The 12212-nt window shown below is 51.7% G+C and overlaps 1 long non-coding RNA gene across 1 annotated transcript; it reads right to left on the bottom strand.

The window, feature by feature from the left end:
• Window positions 1-7743: 7743 nt before the first annotated feature.
• On the bottom strand, window positions 7744-12176 carry LOC135983347 (uncharacterized). The gene is made up of 2 exons (XR_010600932.1): window positions 10742-12176; window positions 7744-9390 (listed from the first exon to the last, which is right to left on the bottom strand). It is a non-coding gene; the product is annotated as an uncharacterized LOC135983347 (long non-coding RNA).
• Between the last annotated feature and the right edge of the window lie 36 nt (window positions 12177-12212).

Genomic DNA, 12212 nt, shown 5'->3' with positions numbered 1-12212 from the left:
AGAGTTATATTTCACATTTCTAGTTTCAGACACAAGAGTGATACATACCTACAAATAGGATGACCACACTCAGTAGATTATAAGCTTTGTAATGATACCTTACAAGAAACCTTTTGCATGAAGCATATTCCGGTTACATTATATTCACACTCATTAGCATATTTTCATAAAATCATATAGAGTGCAACATCACAGGAGCTCAATACACCCTCCTGTTTTACACTGGCTGAGAGTCGCTCTGATCTAGAGAAGAGGGTTGCATTATTCCCTCTGGAAGTGGAGGCCCGAGGGTCCAGAGCGAGTGGAATCCCTGAGGGGGCCCCACGGCAGAGACAGGTGTGCTAAGGCTCAGAGAGATGCGGTTCCAGGAGGTGGAGGGGCTTAACCCCCGAGAGAGTGGACCCCCAAGAAGGGCTGTTGCGCTGAAAGTGGTTCCCCCCACAGACCGCACGGAGCCAGGAGAGAGCACGAATCCCGTGAGTCCATGACGACGTGGTAGCAGAGGATGGTTGGTGGATGCACCCTGTAGACAGTTGGCTGAGAGCACAGGCACTTTGCAGTGGGTGGTTGCCCGCGATGGAACAAGGGAATTGAAGGAACCAGCAAGGAAAGGGCCTATAAGCAACTCTGTAAGAGGGACCTGGCACATCTGTGCAGGGAGAGAGGGCTGAGCATTGGGAGACTCACCCAGGAGCTGCTGATTGCCTGGCTGGTAGAGAGTGACCAATCATAGGAGCCGGTTCCAGATCCCAGCGGGCTTCCAGGATGCCCAGAGAGACTGGGAGTAGCGGGGGCAGTTGGGGTAGTGGCAAGGGGTCCACCGGACCAGTTCCCCAGCCAGGATGGGGGCTTCCCACCTGCGTTCCCCCCAGTGGATGTGTAGAGTGAAGGATGTGGAGCTGGAAGAGCAGAGTCTAGCTGACCGCTCGGAGCGGTGAAAACATGAGCTGGAGTTAGAAGAGAGACAGGCCAAGAGGACCTGCTGTGGGGTAAGTGGAGAAGGACCCTAAGATGCCAATTCAGGAGTGCTGTCCCTGTGGGTGCTCCATGTCAGGTGGCGGCGCGTCCCAGCGCTGTCAGAGATTTTTGCTAGCGCAATAGCAGTCTCGCGGCACAGCTGGTGCCTCTTCTAGCACGTGCACACCCCAACCCCTGCAGTTCCTTCTCAATGGTCCCCAGCTTGAGATGGAGTCTGTTAGTGGTGTCACTACGAACATTAATATTGAGTGGTTAGATAGCTACTTTAACCCTCTTTATTTCACAGTTTAGTAAATTCTTAGTTAGCATTAGTTATGTTTAAAAACAAAACCCTTTCACTTCCCAAATTTCCCAATAGGGATGCCTTAAATATGCCTGGATCCCCAGCTGCAATGCCAATATCTGACGGACACCCCCTTTGTGTCCGATGCCTGGGTAAGCCGCACATACCACAGAAGTGCGTTCACTGCAGCAACCTGAAGACCAGGGCAAAGAGAGATCAGGATCTCCGATAAAACTCATTTTAATGGAGAAATCCTTAAGAGTCTGGGCACAGGGAGCTGCATTCACACACAAACAGGAGTGAGATGGAAAGCCACAAACCCCTCCCCGTGTGTCTATAACCTGCCCGTAGCGACCAGCCCCAGGGGTAGCGCCAGGGGTAACAGACACCTCACTGCATCTACAGGGAACCTGTGGGCTGGGTTCTGATCTCACCCCCTGCGGTCAATCTGGAGTCACCTCTGACTGCAATGGGGACAGGGGTGGGTTCTGATCTCAGCCCCTGCAGTGTCAATACAAGGAGGTTGAACTGAGTTTTGAGGGAAGGTTCAGGGCTCAGCTCCTCTTTTCCCCTCCCCTTCTCCTGCCCCCCCATCCCCGGTCCTGAAAAGTAAAGTTTCCCCAGCCCCACAGATACTCATGTCCCAACACCCGACTCCACATGGCCAGCCAGCAGCCTGGAAAGGAGACAGGTCGTTATGGACCAGATCCCAGAGCACCTGGATCCTACACCCTGGTCTCAGATCTGCCCCATGGGCAAATGCCCTGGTCTCAGATCCTGCCCCCCGGACACACACCCTGGTCACAGATTCCAGCCTCATGGGCACACGCCCTGGTCTCAGATCCCACGCACATGGGCACATACTGTGGTCTCAGATCCCCCCTATGGACACATGCACTGGTCTCAAGGCACCTGCCTTGAGTCCTGGGGCTACAGGAACTGGCCTCAACCATCCCTGCCCCAAACGGCCCATTTTCCACTGCTACCCAGGAATTATAGAGACACTCTCCTATTTCCCCAGCAGCACATGTGACTTCACCCTCCCCTGAGGCTTTCAGCACAAGATTCCTTCTTCTTTCTAAGAAACCCTGAAAGAGATTCTGCCACATCAAAAAAATCATTCCCCAGTAGAAACGGTGCAAAATTGTGTGCCACCCCTGCAATAATTAGTTCAGCCTGCAAATCACCAGTTTCCATGTGTACCTTAGCTAAAGGTGCAAGGACTTTGTAACCTCCCACCAATTCTAATTCTGCCATTTTTCCTGGTAACAAATCCTTCTCATGGATCAGGTCCCTCCTGACTACAGAAATTTCTGCACCAGTATCCCTCCAACCTTGGAGCACTTTTCCATTAAGCTTAACAGCATGCACATGCTCACTGCTTGGTTGTGTAGAAGACCACCTTGGGACTGTCACCCGGTGCACTGAAATTACCTCCGATCCCATTTTCCCTGCCAGCTTTGGACTTCCAGAACCTTGCCTTGTTGACCCAGACACTAGCCTGCTGCAACACAGACCCAAGGTCCAAGCCACGCCTCCAAAGCTGCAGGCTTTAAGTGAAATCAGCTCTGCAGGTTACCTGACTCCAGCACCCAGACACCCAGCTCCCAATGGGATCCAAACCCCAAATAAATCCATTTTACTCTGTATAATGCTTATGCAGGGTAAATTCATAAACTGTTCGCCCTCTATATCACTGATAGAGAGATATGCACAGACGTTTGATCCCCCAGGTATTAATCACTTACTCTGGGTGCATTAATAAACAAAAGTGATTTTATTAAGAATAAAAAGTAGGATTTAAGTGGTTCCAAGTAATAACAGACAGAACAAAGTAAGTCACCAAGCAAAATAAAGCAAAACCACCCAAGTCTAAGCCTAATACATTAAGAAACTGATTACAGATAAAATCTCACCCTCAGAGATATTCCAATAAGCTTCTTTCACAGACTAGACTCCTTCCTAGTCTAGGCCCAATCCTTTGCCCTAGTACAGTCCTTGTTAGTTCCAGCAGACATCTTAGGTGTTAACTAGGGGTTTTCACATGACTTACCACCCTCTCTGTCCTGCTCCATCCCCTTTTATAGCTTTGGCACAAGGCGGGTGTGATGGGTTGGATCACAGAAACCCCCTTTGGGACTGCCACCTGATGTGCTGAGACTACCTCTGAGCCCGTTTTCCCTGGCAGCTTGGGACTTCAGAACCCTGCCTGGTTGTGTCAGACATGCTAGCCTGCTACAAACACAGACCCAGGTCTGAACCACGTCCCCCAAAAGCCACAGGCTAACTGAAAACAGCTTTAGAAGTGTTCCTGTCTCCAACGCCCAGATGCTCAGTTCCCAGTGGCGGTTTCTGTGATCCAACTCATCACAGTGGCGTAGTCGGCAGGGTCTGTGCACAGCTGATTGCTTTGAGACGCGGGTAGTGATTTTAAGTGAGTTTTGGGTGTGGTGGCTGGAGAACAGACAAAGCGGTTACTGGTTTGTTATTTTCTGTTTGCTTATTTCGGGGAAGGGAATAGAGGCAGGAAAATCAGCATCATGAGTGAGAGTGAGGCTCAGAAAAAGCTGGAACTGCACAAGTTGCAAATGGCTGAGAAAGATAATGAACATAAAAGACAGATGGAATTAAAACAAATGAAAATTAATGCAGACGCTGCCAGGGAGGAAGCTGCCCACAAAAGGGCTATGGAAGCAGAAGCAGCCAGGGACAAAAGAGCCTTGGAGTTAAGAGACAGAGAAATACAGGCCCAGATTGAGGCCCAGAAGCATGAACTGCCTGTTATGGAGTGGAAGAAACAAAACCCTCCAGCCACTGGCTCCACTTCCCCAAAAAGCCACAAATGGGAGCGACTATGTCCACAGTATGGTGAATTCAGTGATATTGCCGAATATTTCATTATCTTTGAGAGACTGTGCACCCTCCATGCAATCCCTGAAGATCAAAAGACGATCACATTGGTAGCAAAATTGACTAGAAGAGCTCTGGACATATTCAATAAGATGCCTATTGATGATACTTCAAACTATGGTAAATTTAAGGAACTGGTTTTGAAACAGTTTCAGATTACACCTGAAACCTACAGGATTAAATTCAGGAGTCTTAAGAGGGGATCTGGCTTGAGTAATGTGGCTTATGTAAATGAAATGAGAGATTTGTTAGATAAGTGGGTGAGGGGAAAAAGGCATTACAAGCTTTGAAGGAATGTGCGATTTGGTTACTCAGGAACAATTCCTGAATATGTGCAGCAATGATGTAAAACAGTATTTGTGGGACAAAAAGGTGAATGCAGTGGGAGAATTAGCTGAGTTTTCAGACTCTTTCAAACAGTCACAAGCTGCAATTAAACATAAACCACTGGCAGAGGGGTACAGGGTTGGTGGAAAGGAGAATCACGATTTTACCCCTAGGAAAAAGGAGACTGGGGTTCACCTCCCCATTCCCCTGTTACTCGCCTCAGGACTCCTGGGCAACCAGGGGATCCCTGAAGGTGCTTTCACTGCAATTCCCCAGGGCACCTGAAAAGCAGCTGTCCCAAATTAAATGAGAGTAAACCTCCCTTGTCCCATGTTAGCTCAGTTGCCCTCAGCCCTGAGGCCCTAGAGGGCACTCCCAGCTGTTATCACACCAGCTTGGTGGACATGGGGCCTAGTGAAGCTGACAGGGAACACATCAAGGTTATCAAGATAGATGGCATGGAGTGTCTGGGGTGGAGGGATACAGTGGCTCAGTTCTCTCTGGTTCGACCAAGTGTGGTTCCAGATGCTAGTGTTTTGATGGGGCAGATGACCCACATTAAGGCGGTGGGGCCGCAAAGGTTCCCTGTACCCCTGGCAAAGGTTCATGTGGAGTGGGAAGGTATGGAAGGTGATTTACTGGTGGGGATGCTCAAGGACATCCCCACAGACATGTTGCTGGGAAATGATTTTTTCAGCAAAACTAGGACTGTTAGTGTGTGTGACGGTCCACGCCCCTAGGGTCAGGGCTGCATGACCTATCCATCACCGTCTATGAAGCAGCCCTTCAGTGCAGGGCAGCATGGCCTAGGAGCTAGAGTCTATAGCACCACCCTTGGGTGCAGGACAGCGTGGCCTACCAGCCAGAGTCTACAAAGCATTGGGACGCCCTTTATGGGGTGGGGCAGCCCCGGTAGGGGGGTCCGGGTCCACCCGACTCCACCGGGCCCCCACCCAGGGCCCTAACAGTGGTGTAGCAGCTTGCCACTGACTCAGCGGGGGGTCCTACCGAAACACACTGAATTTCCCCGGGTGGGAGGTAACACTCCATCACCCTCCCTGGGTCACTTCCTACCAGAGTCTGTGTTGGGGTTTCCCATGAGATGTCGGGTCCTCTGGGTTCGGCAGGGCCAGTCATCCCCAGGATTTCCTCCAGTCGCCGGGGCGCAGGCAGGCAGTGGACGGCTTCGATTCCCGGTGCAGTCAGAGGCTGTGGCTGTGGCTGGCCCTCCGCAGGCGCTTCCCTGGCAGGTCCTTCCCCTGCAGCCTCCAGCTCAGAATGAGCTGGTCTCCCTCCCTTTATACTACTAGAGCACTTGGAGCATGCCCAGTCTTGCTGTCAATACCATGGGCTTAACCCTGTCTGGGCTAGTGTGGGAGAAGCGGACACCATCACAGTGTGGTAACTTGCAGCATGAAGAAAGGCTGTGAGGGGCTCCCAGAGGGGGAGGAGAGAGAACTGCCGGTCGGTGAGGAGGCTGTTACAGCTGATGACTGTTGGTCTGATGCAGCTGAACAGCTAACACATCCTGCCCCAGGGAACACGGGGGTGGGTGACTCATAGGGAGTCCCCAGGAACAGGGCAGGGACCCTGGAACCCACAGAGGAGGTAAGGGAGGGTCCCATTGACACAACAGTGCAGGGAGGCAGGGTGCTTCCAAGTATGTATTTATGTAAGCCACCGGATAAACGCTTGTGTCACTTGATTCTAAATCACCACCGGTGGGGGCTCCGTCGGTCATACTTTCAGCAATCTATTATTAAGCACAAGTGTTTATCCGGTGGCTTACATAAATGTTTTCTTTTCTTTCAAATAATTTAAGCGGCTTTTACCTCATCATGTGCTTCTGTTCTGTCATGCACTTCTGTTGCTTTGCCAGTAACAACGTTGCCGTCTTTCCACGACTCGGGGTCTATCGGTTGGTTCTCAACATCACTATCTCTCACAGCTCTCCCCTTTTTTCTCTAAACTTGCTTTCTGATTAATTTGCCCTGAAGACTTGGGATGCATTCGCGGCCAGTACAGCTACTGTCTGTTAATGTGTATGGGGATGGAGCGTAAATCCTCCAGGAACATCTCCATGAAGCTCTCCTGGATGTACTCCCAAAGCCTTTGCAAAAGGTTTCTGGGCAGTGCAGCCTTATTCCGTCCTCCATTACCATGCCAGGCCAGTAGCACGTAGTCTGGAATCATTGCATAACAAAGCCTGGCAGCATATGATTCCGGTGTTTGCTGGCATTCAAGCAACATCCGTTCTTTCTCTCTCTGTGTTATCCTCAGGAGAGTGATATCATTCATGGTCACCTGGTTGAAATATGGGAATTTTATTAAGGGGACATTCAGAGGTGGCCGTTCCGGCTGGGCTGTGTGCGTGTGGCTGAAAAGAAATCATCCCCGCTGTTAGCCATGTGGTGGAGGGAGGGGTGAAGTGATCATCCCAGAGAATTGGGTGTGAGGGGGGTTTAGTTGGGTTTGTGCTGCACATTAATCCGAAAACCTTAGCCCCTCCTTTTAAGTGGCCAACCCATTTTAAATGGTCAACCCAACTCTCCCTTTTTTTCCTCCCGCAGCTGCAAACGTTTCAATGCTACCACTATCATCTCCGTCCTAGAGGCTAGCGCAGATAAGAAGGCAAAAAAACCTGCACTCACGATGAAATGTTCTGAGCTCATGCAGTCCTCCCGCACTGAAAGAGCCCAGCAGAATGCGTAGAGGCAAACAATGTCAGAGTCCAGGAAAACACAAAATGAACATGAGGACAGGAGGGACGTGCGAGATGAGAGATGGCGGGATCAAGAGGCGAGGCGGTGGGAGCAAGAGGAGCGGTGGTGGGAGCGTGATGAGAGGATGCAGGAGGCAATGCTGAGTCTACTGGAGGATCAAACTGATATGCTCTGGCGTATGGTTGAGGTGCAGGAAAGGCAGCAGGAGCACAGACTGCCGCTGCAGCCCCTGTGTAACCAACCGCCCTCCTCCCCAAGTTCCATAGCTTCCTCACCCAGACGCCCAAGGACAAGGAGTTTGGGGGGGGGGGGGGGCGGCGGCTCCAGGCACCCAACCACTCCACCCCAGAGGACTGCCCAAGCAACAGGAGGCTGGCATTCAATAAGTTTTGAAGTGCAGTGTGGCCTTATCCTTCCCTCCTTCCCTACCCCACCCGGTGCTTCCCTCCTCCACCACCCCTCCCGTGCTACCTTGGCAGTTATCCCCTTATTTCTGTGACTAATTAATAAAGAATGCATGAATTTGAAACAACAATGACTTTATTACCTCTGCAAGCGATGATCGAAGGGGGGAGGGGAGGGCGGTTGGCTTACAGGGAAGTAGACTGAACCAAGGGGGCGGGTTTTCATCAAGGAGAAACAAACATAACTCTCACACTGTAGCTTGGCCAGTCATGAAACTGGTTTTCAAAGCTTCTCTGATGCGCAGCGCACCCTGCTGTGCTCTTCTAACTGCCCTGGTGTCGGGCTGCACGTAATCAGTGGCCAGGCGATTTGCCTCAACCTCCCACCCCACTATAAACGTCTCCCCCTTACTCTCACAGATATTGTGGAGCACACAGCAAGCAGTAATAATGATGGGAATATTGGTTTCACTGAGGTCTAACCGAGTCAGTAAACTGCGCCAGCGCGCTTTTAAACGCCCAAATGCATATTCTACCACCATTCTGCTCTTGCTCAGCCTATAGTTGAACAGCTCCTGACTACTGTCCAGGGTGCCTGTGTATGGGTTCATGAGCCATGGCATTAAGGAGTAGGCTGGGTCCCCAAAGGATAACTATAGGCATTTCAACATCCCCAACGGTTATTTTCTGGTCTGGAAAGTAAGTCCCTTGCTGCAGCCATTCAGACAAACCAGAGTTTTGGAAGATGTGAGCGTCATGTACCTTTCCCGGCCATCCCATGTTGATGTTGATGAAACGTCCCTTGTGATCCACCAGTGCTTGCAGCACCATTGAAAAGTAACCCTTTCGGTTTATGTACTGGCTGCCTTGGTGCTCCGGTCCCAAGATAGGGATATGCGTTCCGTCTATCGCCCCACCACAGTTAGGGAATCCCACTGCAGCAAAGCCATCCACTATGACCAGCACATTTCCCAGAGTCACTACCCTTGATAGCAGCAGCTCAGTGATTGCACTGGCTACTTGGATCACAGCAGCCCCCACAGTAGATTTGTCCACTCCAAATTGATTCCCGACTGACCGGTAGCTGTCTGGCGTTGCAAGCTTCCACAGGGCTATCACCACTCGCTTGTGAACTGTGAGGGCTGCTCTCATCTTGGTATTTTTGCGCTTCAGGGCAGGGGAAAGCAAGTCACAAAGTTCCATGAAAGTGCCCTTACGCATGCGAAAGTTTCGCAGCCACTGGGAATCATCCCAGACCTGCAACACTATGCGGTCCCACCAGTCTGTGCTTGTTTCCCGGGCCCAGAATCGGCGTTCCACGGCATGAACCTACCCCATTACCACCATGATGTTCAAATTGCCAGGTCCCGTGCTTTGAAAGAAGTCTGTGTCCATGTCCTCATCACTCTCATCACCGAGCTGCCATCGCCTCCTCGCCTGCTTTTGCAGGTTCTGGTGCTGCATATACTGCAGGACAATGCATGAGGTGATTACAGTGCGCATAACTGCCGTGGTGATCTGAGTGGGCTCCATGCTTGCCGTGGTATGGCGTCTGCAGGAGAGCAGAGTGGCAGCAGAAGCGTGACGATGGTTTGAAGCCCTACTGCACCGTCTGCTGCCAGAGCAGGAGAGCAGAGTGGCAGTGGAAGCAGTCGTTCGGGGACGATGGTTTGCAGCCCTCTTGTACCGTCTGCTGCCAGCAGCACCCAGGTCACAACAGCGGCGGCTGAGCTGAGCGGGCTGCATGCTTGCCGTGGTATGGCGTCTGCGTGGAAAAAAGGCGCAAAACGATTGTCTGCCGTTGCTCTCAGGGAGGGAGGGGCGACTGACGACATGTACCCCAAACCACCTGCAACAATGTTTTTGCCCCATCAGGCAGTGGGAGTTCAACCCAGAATTCCAATGGGTGGCGGAGACAGCGGGACCTGTGGGATAGCTACCCACAGTTCAACGCTCCGAAAGTCGATGCTAGCCTCGGTACCGTGAACACACTCCACCGACTTAATGTGACTTAATGCGCTTAGTGGAGACACACAATTGACTGTATAAAATCGCTTCCTAAAAAATCGACTTCTATAAATTCAACCTAATTTCGTAGTGTGGACATACCCTTAAAGAGTTGGGTTTTTCTCTGTTTCTTTTAAATACTTCAAATCCACTGAAAAATCTAAAAAAAAAGTGTGTGTGTGTGTAATATATCTATCTATCTATATATACATAAAAATTTCCACCAAATTACTCTATATAGGAACTGGAAAAAAATAAACTAAAAGAGATGGGAGGGGAAAAAAATCAATGTACAGTGTAACAGAAGAATTGCAGAAAACAGGTTACTGGGGGTGGGGGGCTCGAGCCAGTTGTGTGTTGTTTTGTTGAAGAAAACCCTAAATATTGAACCTGGCCCTTTTTGCTGCAGACCTTATCTGGCAGAATGATCACAACATACCTGTTTGTGTGTACTTACATTATTACTAAAAATAAATTATGGAATTTTTATAAAAACACCCCCTCAGAATGGGATTGGCTTGTTCTGGGCTTGCTGTGAAAGGCAGAGCAGCTTTGTTACGTTTTGAGACTTGGCAACACCAGGGAACCAGGCCTGGGACTCCCCGGAGATGGACTTGGCTGAAAGTCACCGATTTCCATGTTAACAAGTTCTGTTCTATGCTGTGTTCCTGTCAACTAATAAACCTTCAGTTTTACACGCTGGCTGAGAGTCACTGCTGAGTGCAAAGTGGGGGTGCAGGGCCCTCTGGCTTCCTCAGGGGTGGCCCCCTGCAGGAAGTGCACGGACAGGGATTCTGAAGGCTCCCAGGTCAGACCCAGGAAGGCCATAGCCGAGGAGGTTTCTTGCCCTGGACAGAGTGCCCTAAGGGGAGTCACGCTAGTCCTGGCTGGCTTCATACGGAGCAGTTCCAGAGCATCGGGGTTGTGACTCCGTGACAACTGATTGGTTCTCCCTCCTGGATCTCAAGTTAGGAAGGGCATCGGCCATGGCTTTCCTGCAGGCACCTGCCCCAAGGGTCTCAGCAAAACTCTCACATCCTTATTCCTACCACCTAGGCATTGGTGACTCATATAGGCTCACGTACAACGTAACAAGAGGAAAAACCCACCTCATCACATATGCAGCTCACAACTTGTCCATGTCTCTGTGGGGAGGGGACAGGTCACTGTCAATGTACCCTGCAGCATTGGGGAAGGTGGACCGGGGTGGGAGCCAGGAGACCACCAGGTCTGGTCTTCAATCTTCAACTGACCGCAGTTTCCATGCAGATTCCCTCTCCCCTCTTCACTTACATTCTGAATTCAAACCCGGCTGGTGACTCATGGAGGTAAAATTAGTATGTGATCATGCAATTAAAGGATGGTGTCATAATGCACATGGCCAAGTGCGCAGAGTTAAGGTTGTTCAGGAAATCTTAAATGTGGCAATTGCTGATTCCAGAGGGTTTGACTCTGCAGCCTTCCCGCTCAGCCTGCAAACCTGCCCATGTGTTACACAAGCCATGGCACCGTGGGAGGAGCGGGCATGATGGGGAACGCCTGCATTTACTGCCCCTTGCGCCATAGCTGAATGGCGAGGACAGCTTTGCACTAAAATTCCTGATTACAAGGATCTTTTCTCAGTGTGTGAATTAAATAAGCTAGATTCAAAAGAAGACTGGAGAAAGAGAAATTCCATCCCGTGCCCCCCAGTGGGTCACCAGTCAGGATGGAACCAGGGACCTTCTAATGCCCCTGCAAGGACCCTGCCCCCCCAGCTGAAGGAGACACTGTTAGTGGTTGTATATGTGGCCTGGACACTAGAGAGGGACGTGACACAGGTTTTGTTTATACAGCCGTTGGCTAGAGGACAGTAGAAAGTTGGGGATCAGGAAGTTTTGGCTCTATCCCTAGCTCTGGCAGGGGAGTGGGGGGCTAGTGGTTAGATCAGGGGGCTGGGAGCCAGGACTCCTGGTGTCATTGGGTGGCGCCCATCCGTTGCTCTGACACTGCGAGTAGGATTGGCAGCTTTCTACCTGCACAAAACTGAACACCCTTGCCCTGCCCCACCCCTTCTCTGAGGGGGTGAGGGCTCTAACTAGGGGGTGCTGGCTCTGGGGAGGGGCTGAGGGGTTTGGGGTGCAGGAGGGGGATCAGGGCTGGGGCAGGGGTTTGGGGAGCAGGAGAGGGTCGGGGTGCAGGCTCCGGGCAGCATTTACCTCAAGCAGCTCCCGGGAGCAGCGGCACGTCCCCCCTCCAGCTCTATAACGTGGAGGTGCGGCCAGGGGGCTTTGCGCGCTGCCCCGTCCGCAGGTGCCGCCCCTGCCGCTCCCATTGGCCGCGGCTCCTGACCAATGGGAGCGGCAGAGCCGGCGCTTGGGCGGGGGCAGCGTGTGGCGCGGAGCCCCCTGGCTGGGCCCACGCCTAGGAGCCGGACGGGGGACACGTCACTGCCTCCTGGAGCCGCGCGGCGCCTGCAGCGCCACTGACCAGCCGCCCCGCCCGGGCTACAGGGGAGCCACCCCCCTGTCAATCCGAGGGGCCCGCCCCGCCTCCGAAAGCCCCAATTGGACCATTTAAGGAAGCAGGAAATGACGATTG

This window comes from Chrysemys picta, chromosome 4, assembly GCF_011386835.1.
Source record: "Chrysemys picta bellii isolate R12L10 chromosome 4, ASM1138683v2, whole genome shotgun sequence".
In the NCBI taxonomy this organism is placed as follows: Eukaryota; Metazoa; Chordata; order Testudines; family Emydidae; genus Chrysemys; species Chrysemys picta.
Note: the sequence above shows the minus strand (reverse complement) of the source record. Positions and strands in the feature narration are given on the sequence as shown.